This window comes from Triticum aestivum, chromosome 1D (assembly GCF_018294505.1).
Source record: "Triticum aestivum cultivar Chinese Spring chromosome 1D, IWGSC CS RefSeq v2.1, whole genome shotgun sequence".
NCBI lineage: Eukaryota > Viridiplantae > Streptophyta > Magnoliopsida > Poales > Poaceae > Triticum > Triticum aestivum.
This window is the reverse complement of record NC_057796.1, coordinates 44,955,087-44,974,806: the sequence shown is the minus strand read 5'-3', so window position 1 is coordinate 44,974,806 and position 19,720 is coordinate 44,955,087. Positions and strand designations below refer to the sequence as shown.

Here is a 19,720-nt window from a genome sequence, read left to right as displayed (position 1 = left end):
GGTGGTGGCGGCTAGGGTTCAGAGGGAGGAGAGAGAGAGAGAGAGAGAGAGAGAGAGAGAGAGAGAGAGAGGAGAGGGGAGGGGAGGAGGCGATGGCGGAGGCGAGAGGAGGGGAGATGGGGCGCTCGGGACTTATCTCTCTCCACGCTGAGAGGAGGGGAGATGGGGCGCTCGAGACTTATCTCTCTCCACGCCCTGTTAATGGCGAATAAAAGGAGACGTGGCTGGTCGGGACTTATCTCTCTCCGCGCTGAGAGGAGGGGAGATAGGGCGCTCAGGACTTATCTCTCTCCGCGCCCTGTTAATGAAGAATAAAAAGAGACGTGGCTGGTGCCGCTAGTTGGGCGCACTCGTTCATCTTTTATATGTTCAATGCCCACTATATCATGTTCAGAGGTTGCGTAAAAGTTGACTACATCTAATATCCAGCCTCCTTCATATTATTTTCTTCTATGATATATTCAGTGTCAATCTAAACGTGCTTCTGAAGTCAATAACCATATTTAGTTTTTTTTTACGATAGTCATCTGCTTCTTATCTGTTCTAGGTGTTCTTGCCTCTGAGCCCACTCTTTGCCATGATGTACTGATCTCCTCATTTTACATTATTTATGTTATTTGTATGTGCGATCTTGTCACAAGTTTTCCAAATTTTTGTTCATGTCAGTGTCACGAAAATCGTTTTCGACCAGTCCCAGTTTCTTTCTATCTACTTGCGTTTAACACCCAGTTGTAAAATAATGTGGCGCTGACACTCTCACCCGTCGTTGTGCCTCTCCAGGATTAGCCAACTCAAGCGACTTCTTGCCGGTGTACATCGGCGACGACGACCGCACGGACAATACTGGTGGCCAAGTGCGCCAAGGAGACCAGCACGTCTTACTCACTCCAGACCAGCAGAGTTTTTTCATTGCCTTTAGGCATTTGAAACGGAGATAGTATGATCCTCCTATATTTGCATGCTTGTAGCTCTGATCTACTCCCTCCGTAAACAAATATAAGAGCGTTTAGATCATTAATATTGATCTAAATGCTTTTATATTAGTGATCTAAACGCTCTTATATTTGTTTACAGAGGGAGTATTTTATAAATGTGTGTTGCTGCTTTGTCTTATTTTTCCAACCAGTATATTGCTATATTGGTCAGCATTGCCTGTTAAGGGATTGCTAGCCAGGGCAAAAAAAACTGAAATTAGATAAAAAGGGGTGGAAGGATCGCTTGTCAATCTAGCATAAGGATGGCAATGGGTAGGGTATGGGCAGGGTAGAGCAATACCATACCCATACCCGTATAGTCGGTGGATACAAAATTCTATCCATACCCGTACCCATGGGTATGAAACTTTACCCATACCGATACCCGACGGGTACCCGTACCCATTGGGTACCCAGCAGGTAGAATAAATAGTACATGAGTTGTCCATATTTTTACACTCATTGATAGCATATTTGACAAAAAACAATTATCCCAACTCAATAACTGGTAGATGAGTACAACATACTCATAAGTCGATAGGAGTAGACAAGTCACATGACAAATTAATGATTAATTGACGACAATTTAACATTAGTTCACAAGCGGGCAGGGTATGGGTATACCCGCGGGTACAATGTTATACCCGTACCCTACCCATGACTTAACAGGTAGGGTATGGTGTTGAGGATATAGACCTTAGAGTCACCCGCCAGAAGGGGCCGGGTTACTCTGATGGTCATCGCCAGAAGCCTGACGACAAGCTTGAAGACAGTGGGCCAAAGGTGGGCTTAAGACCCGGATATGGCTTAAGGCCCGTAGTTACAATGATCATTGTAGTAAAACTTGTAGTGTAAGGCAAGAATAGTCGAGAGTCCGAGCCGGACACTCTTATGAGCCGGCCGGGACTCTGAGAGCTGCTGGGCGTCAGCCTCCCTATATAAGGGGATGACCTGGCAGCGGTTTAGGGACAAGAAGAATCTCATCGAGAGTCAGGCATAGCAGTTAAGCTCCCTGGTCATCAAAACCCTAATCAATACCACCTCAACTGGACGTAGGCTTTTACCTTCACCGTAAGGGGCCGAACCAGTATAACTCCTCGTGTTCCTTGTCCCGTTAACCCCTTCAAGCTTCCTAGTAGCGATGGCTCCACGACTAAGTCCTAGTTCGAGGACATCTGCCGTGACAATTCCACGACAGTTGGCGCCCACCGTGGGGCCAGCGCACGGTGGATTTGAGTTCTTGAAGGGCAGCTTCGAAGGGCTCAAGGGATACGCTGTGGGCCGGATGACCAAGAGTCGTCGCGGCAAGCTCTACATCGACGATGCAAACTGGGGCCCCGACGCCGGCTCAATTGAGTACGGGTACCGGGTCCCCTTCGGCGGAATTCATGTTTTTATTGGCAAGATCGGTGAGCCGGGCCCTGAGCCGGATCTCTGCGCCGACCTCATCGAGACGGCTCAGCGTGCACAGCCCGCCCGGGCCCGGCCTGCCTTAAGGCATGCTTTTGTGGGATGTATCCACGGAGGGCTCTCTGATCAATCTGGATCTGGTGATGGAACGGCTGCCGGCTCTGACGGCGAGTCGGCCACCGATGAGTCAAACTCGTTGTATCAACTTCAAGACGGCAGGCTCATGGGTTGTTCTGATGGCGACAGTATTCCGGACCTATTTGAGCCGCCAAGCCGGGTTGGAATCTTTATGGCCGGTGCGCAGCCTGTCCAGAACCCTGCTGCTGGGGCGGGAGACCCGGTGCCTTCTCCGGCTCAGGTGCTGATGGATCTCACGGACAAGATGACGGCCCTGTTAACCGCCACGGTTGACCCGGCGGATCAAGCTCAGCATGATGCGGAGGTGGCACAGTTAAAATTGGATCTAGTGAAAGCTAAGGAGGATCTTGCAGCGGAAGGGATCAGGATGGCTGCGGAGAGGGCGGCTCTCGATGCTCAAACTCAGTTGATTCAGGCGCAGTCCTTCCAGCTCACGATGGATCAGAATGCGTCCAATGAGGTCATGAGAAGGAGGCATCAGAAGGCCCAATCTCGACTCCCGCCGGTCTACGATCCTCGGAACCTTTTTAACACGCCGGGTGCAGGGACTAGTAACCCGCCGGGAGCCATAGTGCCCGGGTCTGGGACCCCTATTCAGCCACGAGTGATGGGGCCTCCCCAGGCGCCCCCTGCCCCGCCTCAGTACGTGCCAATACCCCCGGGTCATTATAATAACCCGCTGGAGGACATGGTCGCCGCGGCAGCCCGGCTGGCGGCTCTCCCAGTTGACGGTGACTCTCCGACGGCTATTGAAACCCGCCGGGTCAGGGAACTTCTTCAGACAGCACTGGCGCAGCAAGAGGCGTATTCCTACAGCCGGGACAGGGTCCACTCGACCCCTCGTCCAGGCTGGAGCCCGAGTTACAGCAGACACATGGTATCAGCGACCGGCTCAAGTAACGTCCGACGCCATGACCCGCCCCCTGGCCATGGCCCGGCTCATAATGGAGCCTTTCATGCAGCAGACCAAGACAGAGAACGGCAAGAGGCGGAGCAGGTGCATCAATTGACGGCTTACCAGACTCCCCCGGCTTATCCGACGGCTTCCGCCGACGTGGGTATTCCTACCAGGACTGGAGGTGTCCCTTGTTTAGTACCAGCTATCCGCAATGAACGTCTACCAAAGGACTTCAAAGGCCCTAGGAAGGTGCCTAATTACACGGCTGACTTACAACCCGCAGCCTGGATCGAGAGCTACGAGATGGCCATGGAACTGCTGGAGGTCAGTGAGGCAGCAATGGCCAAGTACTTCACCATGATGTTAGATGGGACTGCCCGTACTTGGTTGAAAGGGCTACCACCGAATTCCATCGGGTCTTGGGCTGAGCTGAAAGCCCGGTTCATCCAAAACTTCAAGGATACCTGTAGGCAGTCTATGTCAATTGTGGATTTGACTAACTGTAAGCAGCAGGAGGGTGAATCTACGACACATTGGGTTCGCCGGGTTAAGGAAATAATACATTCATCTGATAAGATGGATGCCGGCTCTGCAGTTTTAATGTTGGAACAGAATTGTCGCTTCGTGCCCCTGAAGATGAAACTCGGGCGGCTTAAGCGCGACTGCAATGGTATGGGTACACTGATGGCGGCTCTTGTCAAGTACGCCGATTCTGATGGTACCAAGGACCCCGCTTCAGATGATGAAAGGACATGGAAGGGAAAGAAGAACGGCAATGGCAAGGGTCATCAGCCTAACCCGGGGAACCAAGGTGGTGGCAAGCGTAAGGCGGATGGCAGCCTAGAGTTCGTGGCCAACACTAGCTCGCAGGGGAATAATCAGCGACGCAAGGGGAGGCCACCTCCCCGAGGCGGCGGGTCAGGCCCGACCCTGGAGCAGCTGTTGAATGAGCCTTGTCCAAGGCATGGCTCTAAGGAGAGGCCAGCAACTCATCTATGGAAGGACTGTGCAATCATGAAAGCCTTTAAGAATGCCAACAACTTCAACGGCAACAATGGCCCGGGCGGCGGCTCAGGCGCCGGCGGCTTTCATGGCCCGGGCGGCGGCTCAAGTTCTAATCCTCAGAACGGTCAAGGGGCTTTAATCAGCAGTCTAACCAGTGCCATCAACAGCAGCAAGGGGGCTATCAGACCAATCCAAAGCAGCTTAGCGGTGGACAGTATCATGTGTTTACCACCAGTCTCTGTAAGCGAGATCAGAAGCTTCATAAGAGGGCGGTGAATGCTGTTGAGCCGGCAGTTCCACGTTACTTGCGGTGGTCTGAGCAGCCTATAGTGTGGAGTAGGGAGGATCACCCTCCCAGGGTGGATAATCCGGGTAACTTGGCATTGGTGGTGGCTCCTCAAGTGGGAGGATAAGTTCACTAAGGTGCTTATGGATGGAGGCAGCAGTATTAACATCCTCTATTATGAGACTTTCCGCCGTATGGGGTTAGTTGATAAGGACCTCCGCCAGTCAAACACTGTTTTCCACGGTGTGGTACCTGGTAAGTCGGCTTATCCAGTTGGCAAGATCGAGTTGGAAGTGGCCTTTGGAGATGAGCACAACTACAGGGTGGAAAAATTGACCTTTGAGGTGGTCAGGATAAGAAGTCCATACCATGCCATATTTGGGCGGCCGGCTTACGCCAAGTTCATGGCACGGCCGTGTTACGTGTATTTACAGCTCAAGATGCCGGGTCATAATGGGACCATTACGGTTCACGGCAGCCGGAAGGTCGCCTTGGAATGTGAGGAAGGCGATGCAGCTTATGCAGAGTCTGTTTGCGCAACGGAAGAGTTGAAGTTTTACAAGGACAATGTTGACCCAACAGATATGACCTCTCTGAAAAAGCCGACTACGGAGCATGAGCCGGCAATGAAATTTAAGTCGGCTGATGAGACTAAACTTGTTGATTTCGTTCCAGGAGATTCATCTCAGCAGTTCAGCATCAGTGCCAATCTGGATCCGAAATAGGAAAGCACGCTCATCGAGTTCATCCATGAGAATAGGGACATCTTCGCATGGAAACCTTCTGACATGCCAGGTGTACCTAGAGAACTCGCTGAGCACACTCTCAATGTTGATCCGAAATTTAAGCCGGTCAGGCAGTTCCTTCGGCGGTTCAATGAGGAGAGGAGGAAAGCTATTGGTGAAGAGGTGGCCCGGCTCTTGGCGGCCGGGTTTATCGTTGAAGTCTTTCACCCAGAGTGGTTAGCTAACCCGGTGCTCGTACTCAAGAAGAACGGCACTTGGCGGATGTGTGTGGACTACACGGACTTAAACAAGGCGTGCCCGGCTGATCCTTTTGCCCTTCCCCGTATTGATCAAATTATTGACGCTATGGCAGGTTGTGCGTGTTTAAGTTTCTTGGACGCTTATTCCGGATATCATCAGATTAAAATGGCAGTTAAAGACCAGGAGAAGACAGCATTCATCACTCCCTTTGGAGCCTTCTGCTATGTGTCTATGCCCTTTGGACTCCAGTGTGCACAGGCGACTTATCAGCGTTGTGTGCAGAACTGTCTTCATAACCAGATTGGGCGCAATGTTCATGCTTATGTGGACGATATTGTGGTTAAGTCCATAAAGGAGGAAACCCTGATATATGATTTAAGGGAGACCTTCGATAATCTCCGGGTTTACAAGATGATGCTTAACCCGGCCAAGTGTGTGTTTGGTGTTCCTGCAGGCAAGCTCTTGGGTTTCTTGGTTTCTGACAGAGGCATTGAAGCTAACCCGGAAAAGATCAAGGCCATCACCTCCCTGACTAAGCCGGCGTGTATAAATGACGTTCAGCGCTTGGCGGGTCGCATTGCTGCTTTGAGCAGGTTTATAAGCCGTTTGGGTGAGAAGGCCATGCCATTATATCAGTTGATGAAGAAAACTGATAACTTTGTCTGGAATGATGCAGCCAATACCGCTTTTGAGGATTTGAAGAAGCAGCTGGCAGAGCCCCCGGTCCTTGCTGCTCCGGTTGATAAGGAGCCCTTATTACTGTATGTGGCGGCGAACACACGAGCCGTCAGCGTGGCTGTGGTGGTGGAGCGCAAGGAAGAGGGTAAGGAGCATCCGGTTCAACGGCCGGTTTATTATGTCAGCGAAGTGCTCATCGAGTCCAAACAGCGGTATCCACATTGGCAGAAGCTTGTTTATGGTGTGTTCATGGCGAGCCGGAAACTCAAGCATTATTTCCAGGGTCATCCCATCACTGTGGTCAGTTCTGCCCCTCTTGGTGATATCATTCAAAACAGAGAGGCCACAGGGAGAGTGGCTAAGTGGGCTATAGAGCTCGGGCCTCATGGTCTGAAATATGTGCCCCGCACTGCTGTTAAATCTCAGGCTTTGGTGGATTTCATCAATGATTGGACAGAGTCACAAGTGCCCGAGCAAAAGCCGGATAACACATACTGGACTATTCACTTTGATGGGTCCAGGCAGCTGGAGGGCTCGGGGGCTGGAGTGGTATTAGCTTCCCCTAAAGGTGACAAGTTCCATTATGTGATACAATTGATGTTTCCTTGTACTAACAATGCGGCTGAGTATGAGGCCTTGCTCCATGGTCTTCGGATGGCTAAGGAGATGAATTTGAGCCGAGTAAGGTGCTTTGGCGACTCAGATTTGGTGGCTCAACAAGTATCAGGAAGGTGGGACTTCAAAGACCCTCTCATGGCGGCTTATCGCCGTGAGGTTGATGCCATTGCTGGGCACTTTCAGGGTTACCAAGTAGAGCACATCGATCGCAGGAAGAACGAGGCGGCTGATGCCCGAAGCCGGCTGGGCTCTCAGCGAAAGTCGGTGCCGCCTAATACTTTCCTGGATGTCCTGTATAACCCTTCTGTTAAGTTGCTTACAGAGGAACACTTGGCTGTCCCTGACCCGGAGGCACGGCTGGTGGCGGCTCTCCACATCATACCGGACTGGACAATGCCCTATTTGGCTTACATGACCCGGGGTGAGTTGCCTGAGGATGAAACTTTGGCCAGACAAATAACCCGGCGGGCTAAGTCCATGATTGTTATCAATGGAGAGTTGCATCACCGCAGTGTTACAGGAGCGTTTCAGCGTTGTGTCTCCCCTGAGGAAGGTCAAGAGATCTTGCGTGAGATTCATGAAGGGGATTGTGGCCATCACGCCGGCTCAAAGTCTCTTGTGGCCAAGGCTTTTCGCCATGGTTTTTATTGGCTGACGGCTCATGCTGATGCGGAGGACTTGGTCAGTAAATGTGATGGTTGCCAGAGGTTCTCACGACGGGCTCATGTGCCGGCTCAGGAGCTGAGGATGATCCCAATTGCTTGGCCCTTTGTGGTCTGGGGGCTTGATATGGTTGGGCCTTTTAAAAGGTCCAAGGATAAGAAGACTCACCTCTTGGTGGCAGTTGACAAATTTACCAAGTGGGTGGAAGCGGAGCCAGTTAGTAAGTGTGATGCAGCCACGACGGTTCAATTTATGAAAAAGGTGATTTTTCGCTTTGGCTTTCCGCATAGCATTATAACTGACAATGGCACCAATCTATCCAAAGGCGCCATGGAAGAGTTTTGTCAACAAGAGCATATCCGACTTGATGTTTCCTCGGTGGCTCATCCTCAATCCAATGGTCAAGCTGAGAGAGCTAATCAGGAGATTCTGAAGGGCATCAAGCCCCGGCTTTTGGTCCCTTTGCAACGGACGCCGGGTTGTTGAGTGGAGGAGTTGCCGTCCGTGTTATGGAGCATCAATACTACTCCTAACAGGTCTATGGGTTTTACGCCCTTCTTTATGGTTTATGGGGCAGAAGCAGTCCTCCCTAGTGACATCCGTCATGACTCACCCCGAGTGGCGGCTTATGTTGAGATGGATAATGAACAGGCGCGCCAAGATGCTCTTGATTTGTTGGACGAACAGCGTGATGTGGCAGCAGCTCGCTCAGCGATTTACCAACAAGACTTGCGCCGTTATCATAGCCGCCGGGTTAAATCCCGGGTCTTCCAGGAAGGTGATCTCGTGCTCCGGCTCATCCAAGATCAGACTGATGCGCACAAGCTATCCCCGCCTTGGGAAGGGCCCTTTGTGGTCAGCAAGAATTTGCACAACGGGTCATATTACCTCATTGACATTCGGGAGCACAAAGATTCACGTAAGTCGGAGGAAGAGACCCGTCGGCCGTGGAACATAGCTCAGCTTCGGCCTTACTACACTTGAGCCACCGGCTCTCATGATGTACATATTTCTCTAAGCCATGTATATATTATGATAAGCAATAAAGCAGGACCTCTGTCCTTTTTTCTCCTCCAAATGTGCACGTGTTGTTTTCATTGCAAGATTACATGATAACTTGAAGGAGGATCCGGCTTATGATCGTATTCGAATCTAGCCGTAGGCAATAAGGTCACTTGGAGGCTTCCTGTTCAAACATAGGTCGTATTCGAACCAAAGAGAATATAGTTGTCGATACCCATTTGATTGGCAAAGTGCCGAGCTCATTGAGGAGTTTTCTTTGATCATATTTGAATCTTAGTTTAACCCCTTTGGGAACCGACGTGGATCGTATTCGAATCAGCGTCGTTAAACAATTCCTAAAATCACTTGGGGGCTTCCTGTTCAAACATGGGTCGTATTTGAACCAAAGAGAACATAGCTGTCGGTACCCTCTTGACTGGCATCGCCACACCCACTGGGGGCTATATGATCGTATTCGAATCTTAGCATAACCCCTTGGGGCCGGGTCTCTGGTCGTATTCGAACCGGAAGCCCCTAAGTTCTTCTGCTTCATAGTAAGTTTCTTCTGATCATTTCAAAGTGTGTACGGCCGGGTCTCGCTTGGCCGGCTTAGCTTTGATTGCCTGTGTCAGTTGGACACAATGGGTGTTATTAAGACAGGTAAACCGGAATTGAGGTACCGCCCTTATTACCCGGGTTATCTAAGCCGGAAGTATGCGTGCAGACCGCTAAGTATGTTATTACGGCTGTATTAAAGATATAATTGAAGACCAGTCCTTTTTGGCTCATATTCCGGGTTATGTATCTAAAAACTATGATTCTCAGGGCGGTAAACCGCCTCGAGACTTGTGATTTGTCCTTCTCTACAGGATAGTTCAAAGCAACTATTTTGAGATTAAGGAAAACGAATGATTGATTACGACCCGGAGAAACATAAAGGAGACAACTTCAACAGACTTCAGCATTCGAGGCGTGCACGATGGCACGGTAAAGATAAAGTGTTGGTCCTACTCTATTACAAGACTCATTGAGTCCAAAAGGGTGAGGCATTGTCTGATAAACCGCCAGCCGAGTTACGACGTTTGCTGGGTTGAAGTCTCCGGCTCGTTCCTCTCTTCTCCTCCGGCTGATCCTAAGACCTGGAAAGTTGATGACTTCTAGTCGATGCCGCTGAGAGCTTCGAATTGGGCTTCCTCGTCAATTAACCCGGCCGGGTCGATCTCCGGGGCGAAGGTGTGCTGACGAGCCGGTGGGATCAAGTTGAGGCTTCATAGCGCTGAGTAGGGATCCTCTGATTTTTTGCATCGTAGCCCGGCTGATACTTCGTCAGATTTGTATCATTGCCAATCAGAGTGGCCACCGGGCGTACGGCCTTCACGCAAGCTGCGAAGTCCGTCTGATCGAAGGCGGTGCCGTCTTCCTTCAGGCTTGGGTAGCCGAGGGCGATGTCCGCCGGGTCTAACTCGGGCAGGAAAGCCTTGGCCCGGCTCAGCGCGGCGATCGCTCCGGCTCTTGCAGAGGCCCGTCGCAGCTCTTGGATACGTTGAGGCAGAACAGCGAGCCGGCGAAGAACCTCCGCCAGGTGAGTCGGCACCTCGTTGGAGAGGGCCACCACAGCCAAGGCATGCTGTGACCCGGTGTAGAGTTGCTCCACCAGGGTGTACACGGCCTTTAGCTTGGTTACCACACTCTGGTTGAGGTTGGCACTTCTGGGACCTGTTTTACGGAACATGATAAGCCGCCGACAAGGGTGAGTTATGAGGCATCAAAATTTTAAACTGGATGAAAGCCGGCGGATGACTTACCGAAGATTGCAGCAACCATCTGAGACACTTGGCGCTTTAACCCGGAGAGTTCGGCGGTCTTCTCTGCCGAAGCCTTCTCCGCCTGTTCCGCCCGGTTCACCAGCGCGGCCTTCTCTTCGGCCCAGGCTTTCCGTTCAGCATCGAATTCGGTCTTCAGCTTTTCTTGCGCGGCGATATTTGACACAAATTTGGCATTTGCCTTCCGGGTCTCCATCTCTTGCATCTTCAGCCGGTTCTTAAGATCAGCGAGGTCAGCCTCAAGCTTCTTGCCAGCAGCCTGCATAAATTTCCGAATTATAGCGTGAACAGGTACTATACAAATTTAAAGTCCCAAGCGCTTTCCAAGCAAAGACGCTTGGCACTTGGGGGCTAATGCATATCGAACGTTCCTATCTACAAACTACCGGCTCATGGCAATAAGCCGGAACCTAAGTCTACAACATACTCAATCATAAGTCGTCGACTTGGGGGCTAGCATGGTAAAAGTAACTATGCAGTAAGTAAGAGGACAGAAGAATAATACCTCAGATTTCTGCTGGATCTGGTTCACCATGGCAATCTCTGCGTCCCGGCTCTTGTGCACTTGGCTGACGAAGCCGGAGACGATCTCGCTGATGTTCAAGTTGGTGTAGTCAGTGAGGTCCAGGTTGACCCGGCGGGGCTGAAGCAACTCCCCCTTGGCGGAGCACGTGGCCAGCGCGGTAGGCCTCCCCGGTTCAACAAATTCTGTCCGGGTGATTACCACGTCCGGATCATCTGCTGGTGGAGCTGAGCTGGAGGCCTCCGGGTTAGCAGAAGCCTCTGAAGTTGCCTTGTCGGTTGGAGCGGTGGCTTCGGGAGCGGAGGCAGCTGGCGGTTCTTGACCTGCTGCTTCCGTCTCAGGCAGATCCAGCTCTTCGACCGGCTTGGTTTTCTTCGCCCTCTTGGTGAGCTTGGCCTGGGCACTGAAAAGACAGAAAGGTTAAACACAACAATGTAAGTAAAGACAAGTACAATGTGAGATGGTCATCATTACCCGGGCACGGTCTTGAAAGCCGGCAGGCTTGACTGCATAGAGTCGCCAGAAGAGGGGGAAGTTTCCTGATAAATTGAGTCAGAAGAGTTGAGCGGTTGACGTATAACACCCGCCAAAGGATGAAAAGGGTACAAAGTTGAGATCACCTCGGTCCGGCGCTTCCTCGATGCGTCAGGTAAGCCGGAGGAGAGGTCGGCGTCCTTGTGGGTCCGGGTGTGCCGCCGGCTCTCATGAGTTTGTTGCTTCAAAATAAATTGAGGATCTTGATAAGATAAAGGATGTGAAAAGCTTACTTTCCGGGTTACCCTTCGGACTTCCAGCCTTGGCAAGGGCTCCGAGTCGGAGGAAAGTGACATTACCTCTTCAACCATCGGGTTACTGGCTCCGGTGTCATCCTGTTGATGAACAAGTGTTGGTAAGGCGGACAAGAAATAAACAATAAACACAACAAAGAGCTTACAGGTTCAGGGGTTACCTCTGACTCGGAGCTGTCGCTTAATTGCATCAGCTCCGAAGCAGTCGGCCTACTTCCCTTCTTGCAGGGAGCGGCTTTCTTCGCCTTTCTGGCCTTCTTGGCCGCTTCGTGGTCATATTTGACCCGCCAGAACTTGTCATCAGCCTGAAAAATACAATGGTGATTTCTTAGAGATTCAGATGAAGGTTATCTGTAGACAAAGATAAAATGTTTAAATCAGTGGTTTACCGCTGGGGCTGGGTTGGTGTTGCAGAAGGGGGCTAACCCGGTCCTCCCGCAATCTGCCAGGCTCTCGTTCAAGAGAGCCTTGGTCATCTCCTCTGCAACATCCTCAGGAAGATCGTTGCGGCTGTGTCTCTGAGGGTCATCCTTTCGGCCCGTGTACTCGCACATTAAGCCGGGGCGGCGGCTCAATGGGATCACCCGCCACGATATCCAGACCCGGACCAGATCGATTCCGTTCAGACCATTGCCCAGGAGAGCCTTAATCTTGTTGATGGTGGGGAGCAGAGGTTGGCGCTCCGCTTGAGTCAGTTTGTCTGACAGTGGGTGAGTCGGCTCCAGACGCGAGGGGCGAAAGCCGGGCAACGGACTCTCATCAGCCGGCGACGTGGCTTGGCAGTAGAACCATGTCAGATTCCAATCTTTGGGGTGGCTTGGTGGTTCTGCGTACGGGAAAAGGCAGTCCCTCCGCCGCTGAATGGAGATGCCACCTAGCTCCAGACTTGGCCCATTGGCGCACTCGTTCTGACGGTTCAAGTAAAAAAGCTCTCTGAAGAGCAGCAGACTAGGTTCTTCTCCAAGGTAAACCTCGCAGAACACTTGGAAGTTGCAGATATTGGACACTGAGTTGGGTCCTATGTCTTGAGGCCGCAGATCGAAGAAATTCAGAACGTCTCTGAAAAACTTTGAGCCGGGCGGTGCGAAGCCCCGACTCATGTGATCCGCAAAAATGACCACCTCTCCGTCTTTTGGCTGTGGTCTCTCCTCTGACGGGTCAGGGGCACGGTAGGATATGACATCCTTCTTGGGCAGGTGGCTTGACTTGACAAAATCCGCTAAGGTCTCATTGGTGACGTTGGACCTCATCCAATTGCAAGTGATGGAGGCCTTAGGAGCTTTGGGAGGCATGGTGAAAGTCGGCAGCTTATGATAAAAGGAAAACGTCCGGTTTAAGTATAAGCCGGAGGAAAGTATAGTTCAGTATTAAGTGGCGGCTTACGGAGGGGACTAATGACATATATCTAAGTGTGCCAGGTTATTTAAGCCGCCCAAGGTATTGAGAGTAATTCGATTGTCTACGGCCTTATCACAGATGAGCCGGAGAAGGTTCTACGGCGCGTGGTTTCTTTAAGCCGGAAATGTAAACCGCCATGACTCGATGAGGGCAGTTTTTTACTAAGTATGGTGAAAACAGGTTTCACACATTGCGGTAAATATTTTGGATCAAAATGGTCGGGCAAAAGAAAAGTTTCTAGACCTAAAAAAACAGACGCAGGGGAATTCTTGAGCTCGAACAAGGCTTTTATGTAGTAAAAAGAGGGCTACTTACATGTGAAATGGGCGCTAAAACATCTACCGCAGTGGTTCTATACAGAGCTGAGATCAAAATGGGGCAGTAAAAATGAAAACTACCAAGGGGTCGTGGGCGACGGCGAGGAACACGAAGAACACGGACAAACCCTACGGCAGATCTATTCTACAGGGCAAGCAGGACTTACAGGGGCTGGTGAGTTGTGGAGGTCGTCGCATTTCTCTGGTCAAATCAGGGTGATGCAGCGGCCTGAGCTGGTGACAACGAGAAGACCCGCGGCGGCGACGGCGGCGGAGCTCGAGCAGCACGGGAACAGTGAGAGGAAGGAGACGACAGAGGAAGGAGGGTGAGAAAGGCCCGTCGGACCGGCCTATTTATAAGGGCGAGCTCATAAGTAGGCACGAGAATCAAGGAGACCACTGCGTGGTTATCTCCCCACGAAACGCCTCGATTTTCGGGATGACAGTAAAGGTAAAGATCCGTTGCGGATCTGGTGGAGTAAAAAATGGACTTAATGGAAGATGACGTCACGGCGGATCACCCGGAGGCCAGAGGATGACGTCACGCCGGGTTATGGCCTTCATACAATTGTAAGCCGGAGGTTTTCTGTCGAAGGAATTGAAGATTGACATGAGCCGGCTCAAATCAATCTGGGGCCTAATGTTGAGGATATAGACCTTAGAGTCACCCGCCAGAAGGGGCCGGGTTACTCTGATGGTCATCGCCAGAAGCCCGACGACAAGCTTGAAAACGGTGGGCCAAAGGTGGGCTTAAGACCCGGATATAGCTTAAGGCCCGTAGTTACAATCATCATTGTAGTAAAACTTGTAGTGTAAGGCAAGAATAGTCGAGAGTCTGAGCCGGACACTCTTATGAGCCGGCCGGGACTCTGAGAGCTGCTGGGCGTCAGCCTCCCTATATAAGGGGATGACCCGACAGCGGTTTAGGGACAAGAAGAATCTCATCGAGAGCCAGGCATAGCAGTTAAGCTCCCTGGTCATCAAAACCCTAATCAAAACCACCTCAACTGGACGTAGGCTTTTACCTTCACCGTAAGGGGCCGAACCAGTATAACCCCTCGTGTTCCTTGTCCCGTTAACCCCTTCAAGCTTCCTAGTAGCAATGGCTCCACGACTAAGTCCTAGTTCGAGGACATCTGCCGTGACAATTCCACGACATATGGGTATTACCCATGGGTATAAAATTGTGCCCATACCCTGCCCATACGGGTACGGTACCCATGGGTACCCGTACCCGTGGGTAAAACCGCCATCCTTAATCTGGCACCGCACAAACTTCCTTTTAGGAGGCGCCACCAGGTGGTGCCCCAACCCCTAGTATGTTGATGAAGGCGGACGAGCTGATTGATCCAAAGACCGGCCAATGGGATGTAGTTTTTGCTGTTAGGCGTGAGCCGAAGGGAAGAGGAATGAAAATAGATACTATATGCTACTTCCTTCGTTCCAAATTTTTTGTCTTAAATTTGTCTAAATACGATGTATCTAATATTAAAGCGTGATTTAATACATCCGTATTTAGACATATTTAAAACAAGAATTTTGGGACGGATGGAGTATATGTGTGGGAGGCTTGACGAAGACCTTTTTTTTTACGCTGATGAAGACCTGTTTTAAATTCGGCGCTCGAGTCCAGCTGCATCCGAAATCGCTGGCGTTGGCTCAAGAATCGGGATTCGGGAAACATGCGCTGGCGTGTCTGCGCAAAAGCAGCGGAAATAGAGGATACGGCGCATATACGGCATGGAACAGTGCCCGCCAGTGGCCCCGGCACGTATGGCTGGACGTCCGTCCGCGCGTGATTTTCCTGGTCCGTGGACCAGAACGTCTACTTTTTGGCTGAGCCGTAGACCAGTTCACGAGTAACGTGACGGCCGTCAGCGACACGTACTGAACGTCCCGTGCGTGTGGTCAAAGTCGCCCACGTCCGGCTCGAGAGTAGTCGCCACCAAACCCAAGTCATTCTCGAAGCCTGCCGCCGCCGCGGACGGCTTGCCCAAATCCAGCTGTTTACGGCGAGCTGCGGTAGCTCCGGCCGGTGAGCACCGGAATAAGCTGGGCTCGAGTTCCTGCTTGATGTCGTCGACAGGTAACTGAATCCGGCCCGAACGGAGATCTAGCGAATTCAAGGATTTATTTGCCCCAGGACAGAGGCGACGACTGACGCCGAGCCCGGCGGCCCTTACTAACCTGCAGGTTTCCGCTCCGCGAGGAGTTTGCCGACAGCTTAGATCCTCTAGATCCGGTCCTCTGGCGGCGCTCCCGCGAGCTCGTTTCGCGTCTGCTGCTCCGGCCTACTCAAATGCCAGCTCAGGTTGCGGGCAGAAAAAATCGCCGGCGACGCCAATCTTCTCCGACAAGGTCTGCTGAATCGACGGACAGGGTGAACCCCGAGGCTCCGGGTTTGACAAAGTGGTACGCCGTCAATCCTTGCTCTTCCTATTTTTTGCAACTGCTGGGATGGTTTCCTCCAGTTCTACGCGCTATGTCTTCTGCTAGTTAGTTGTCGTAATGAATATACAATGAAAATGGACTTGCTAGTTCACATATGTAGCTCAGATCAGCCGGCGCTTCAAACCAACTGCGGTTCCCCTAATTTGAGGAGGCATAATTAGATGGGTTCTTGTTTGTGAATTCAGATTACGACTTAGGAGTGCGCCACCAGACAGAACGCCTTGTGCCCTTGTCCATCTAGGATGAGTGCATTAGAGCAGTATACTGGCAAGTATGCAGAGGAGCCAACTAAGAGTGTAGTGCAGTCATAACTAGGGCTTATTTTCGACTCGCTCGGTGAGGCGTGCGACTTCTATAATTTGTATTCTTGGGAGATTGGGTTCCAAATAAGATATGGGAAAAGCAGGTTGAATGTCGAGAGAACCAAATAAATGCAAGAGGTCATTTGTGGATACTCGGTGTGTAACGAATTCTGATTAGTGCTCCCTCCGATCCAAAATAAGCGTCGTAGTTTTGAACTACCGTGGCATTTATTTTGGATCGGAGGGAGTAATTTCTTTTTCCCATAACTGTAAGGTTGTACAATTGATTTACTAGTGTGATCCTTGACAGTGTTATTCATCCCCGTGTAGGGGAGGGAAGCCCGATGCAGAGAACAGCAGGTCGTGTAGGTGCGAATGCCCCGCTTTGATATGGCTCCAACGTGCGCCTGAGAACAGTTGACACATAACAGAACATAATGAGAGCCACAATCATTTCATGTTTCTCACGATCATAGTGAAGGTGCACTGGCCGTCTCACAAACACATCGATGTTCACACGAAAGACCTGATTAGCCAGCTAAGGGAAAACAATGTCAACTTTGGTAAGGTGTATAGCATAATTGGAAGTTTCTTTGGCTCGGTTGAGAAGGTACAGTTCACCAAGAGGACGCTCAGGAACATATGCGGCAAGATAAGCCGTAGGCAAGCTGACTTGTACTCAAGAAATATGTACTCAGAATCAAATGTGATAATTGTGTTTTAAATTCTGTAACATGTACTCTGACGGTTTTCTGGTGTGTTTCAGTGAGCACTGCCCCACGCTTGTTCCTCATGGGACGTGAGGCTGTACCTTGCCATTGAGTAATCTTTGTTCTCAACTTGTGTGTGTGACGGATCTGAAAAAATTCCGTACGTCTGCAAATGATTGGGATATAACAGACTGCTATCACATGTTGTATGTTAGGCAGGGTGTGTTGTGGACATGTGGCATCGCTGGTGCTAACCATATTGTCCAAGTGTCAGTGCGGGATGCTTGTGCGCCGTATGGGACTGAATTGCAAAAAACATCGACACTTCAGGCAAGGTTTGCAGGAACCAAACATTTACGGAATTGTGCCAAAAAGCACTAATGTTTTTCATAATTTTTTGCAAAAAACACTAGTTGGCGGCTTTGGACGTTTTGATGACGATTATGACAGGCGAGTCCCGCTTTTGCTGATGTGGCGTAACTGTTCGCAGATGACGCCGTTAGACCGGGGATTTTACACCAACACCCTTCTTCGAAAAATGAAAAAGCAATCAACCCCCTCATCCTCGTCTCTTCTCTCCGCCAGCAGCAGCAGCGGCCATGGGCATGGCCTGCCCTTAGCCGCCGGAGCAGCAGCTGCTGCTTCGCCGGCGGCGGGCGGCGGAGGGCACGACGTGGAGCTGGCGACGAGCAGCCCGGCACGGCCACTACTAGAAATCCCCATATTTCCGACGGTGAAATGTAATAGCCGACGGACCTTCGGGTATTACAGTAATAGCCAACGGTAGTTATAATGGACGACGGTTACTGTCAACTCACGAGTATTACCACTAATACCCGACGGTATACTAGAATGCCCGACATTGAAAATTCACCCCTCGGATATCCAACTTAATGCCCGACGGTTCATCGTAAAGCCCGACGGTTTTTCCTACACCCATGGGGATTACATGTAATGCCCGGCGGGTTTCCTTACACCCACGGGGATTACATGTAATGCTCGACGGGTTTCCCTACACCCACGGGGGTTACATGTAATACCCGACGGGTTTCCCTACACCCACGGGGATTACATGTAATGCCCGATGGTTAATTGTAATGCCCGACGGTTTTTGGTACACCCTCAGGGATTACATGTAATGCCCGATGGTTTTTGCCACAACCACGGGGATTACATGTAATGCCCGACGGTGAAATTTAATAGCCGAAGGTGAAAACAAAACTCTCACCTATGAGAGGACATGGCCGGCGGTAGATATGTGCCTCTTGGTTATTTGAGAAAATACCCGACGGTGTATAGTGATAACCGGCGTTTGACTTTCCCTCTCGATGATATGTTTCAATGGACAACATATGGAGAATGACCGATATTATATTCGAGATAATTCAGTATAAGAAGATTCCAAGAACTAACATCTTGCATTGCTATTGTAAGCGAGTGCATTATGTTCTTTTTCACAATTAATATATAGGATGCTTAAAAATTGGTACAGGATAATACAAATATGATGTTTAAAAAGTTGCACTTACAAAAGTACTAGTTTGCTAATTTCTTGGTCATGTACTTCTGTAACTTGCCTTGAACGTATCTTTAGTTTTTCTAATAAATGCATTTTTGTCTAGAAGGACCCCGACCTTCATGTATATTATTAATTAAATGTAAATGTGTCGTGAAGTATTAATAACATCTTGAATTATAACGAGGATGAGTGTTGTATTTTAAAATTAAGCAAGTGGATGCTATGCATACGATCCTATACGTACATATGATCCTTTTTGTCCGAAGCAGTGCGACCATTCTTTTTCCTCCCAACCAAGAAAGTAAAAGGGAGGCATCACCCTTTCTACAAAGAGTCTGCCACATGGAGCCACAGAGGCATTACCGTTTCAAAGTGCTTCCGTCCCCTGCATCGATGAGGCTATGTTCGTACAATATGAACCCGTTCGTATTTTTGATCACCATTTTAGGTTCTTAGTAAACACGTATGGCTGGTCATGAAGTACTAGTACTATCGTGACATACAAGCCCGAGTTCCGTATTTCAAAACTAAAAAAAGAGTCATTATATATATACATATGATTCTTTACGTACAATCCTTATCAGACACCACAAACACAACAAATCAACCATTAAGCAGTGGTCATTCTTTCTTCCTCGGGAAGAAAAAGGGCGATCTCGCCAGCGTCTCTCCCAAGGAGGGTTCCTTCGATCGTCGCCGTCCTTTGGCGGCTCCCCTCCGCCGACGACCTCGATCGTCGGTGCTAGGGGGGTTGCCGGATCCATGTGTGTGTGTGTGTGTGTGCGCGCGCGGATAGTTTTAGGCTAAAGCAGCTTTGTTTTTAGGTTGCTCATCGTCTTCAGATCCTTCCCTGACAAGTCGATCGACTCTATCGTTGGGGGTGGTTTTGAAAACCAGCCTTTTCATGCAAGGATGGTGTGGCGGCGGCATCCTTGTGGTGGACGTGTGTCCTCGGGCCGGCGTCTGCCCCAACATCGGTGTAGAGCTTGGGAGGTACGTAGTTCAGGAGCGGATGTAGATTGTGGATTGCATCGACGGCATCTGGAAGACGGAACATGTGCTGGGTTCGTGGTTGATGGATGGAAAGTGTGGTTTCCTCCTTCGGTGTCTTAGTCGTGGTGGGGTGCCAGACCTTGAGTTCGATAGGGTGTCCGGGGGTGTTGCCCAGATCTGATTCGTTCAACGACAATGACTTCAGTTTTGGTGAGCCACCTTGGAGGTCCACAAAGCT

The 19,720-nt window shown here is 50.5% G+C and overlaps 1 long non-coding RNA gene across 1 annotated transcript; it reads left to right on the top strand.

Moving 5' to 3' along the window:
- The first annotated feature begins 15,384 nt into the window (after positions 1 to 15,384).
- Positions 15,385 to 17,011, top strand: LOC123164732 (uncharacterized). The gene is made up of 3 exons (XR_006482614.1): positions 15,385 to 15,593; positions 15,701 to 15,919; positions 16,591 to 17,011. It is a non-coding gene; the product is annotated as an uncharacterized lncRNA (long non-coding RNA).
- The last annotated feature ends 2,709 nt before the right edge of the window (positions 17,012 to 19,720 follow it).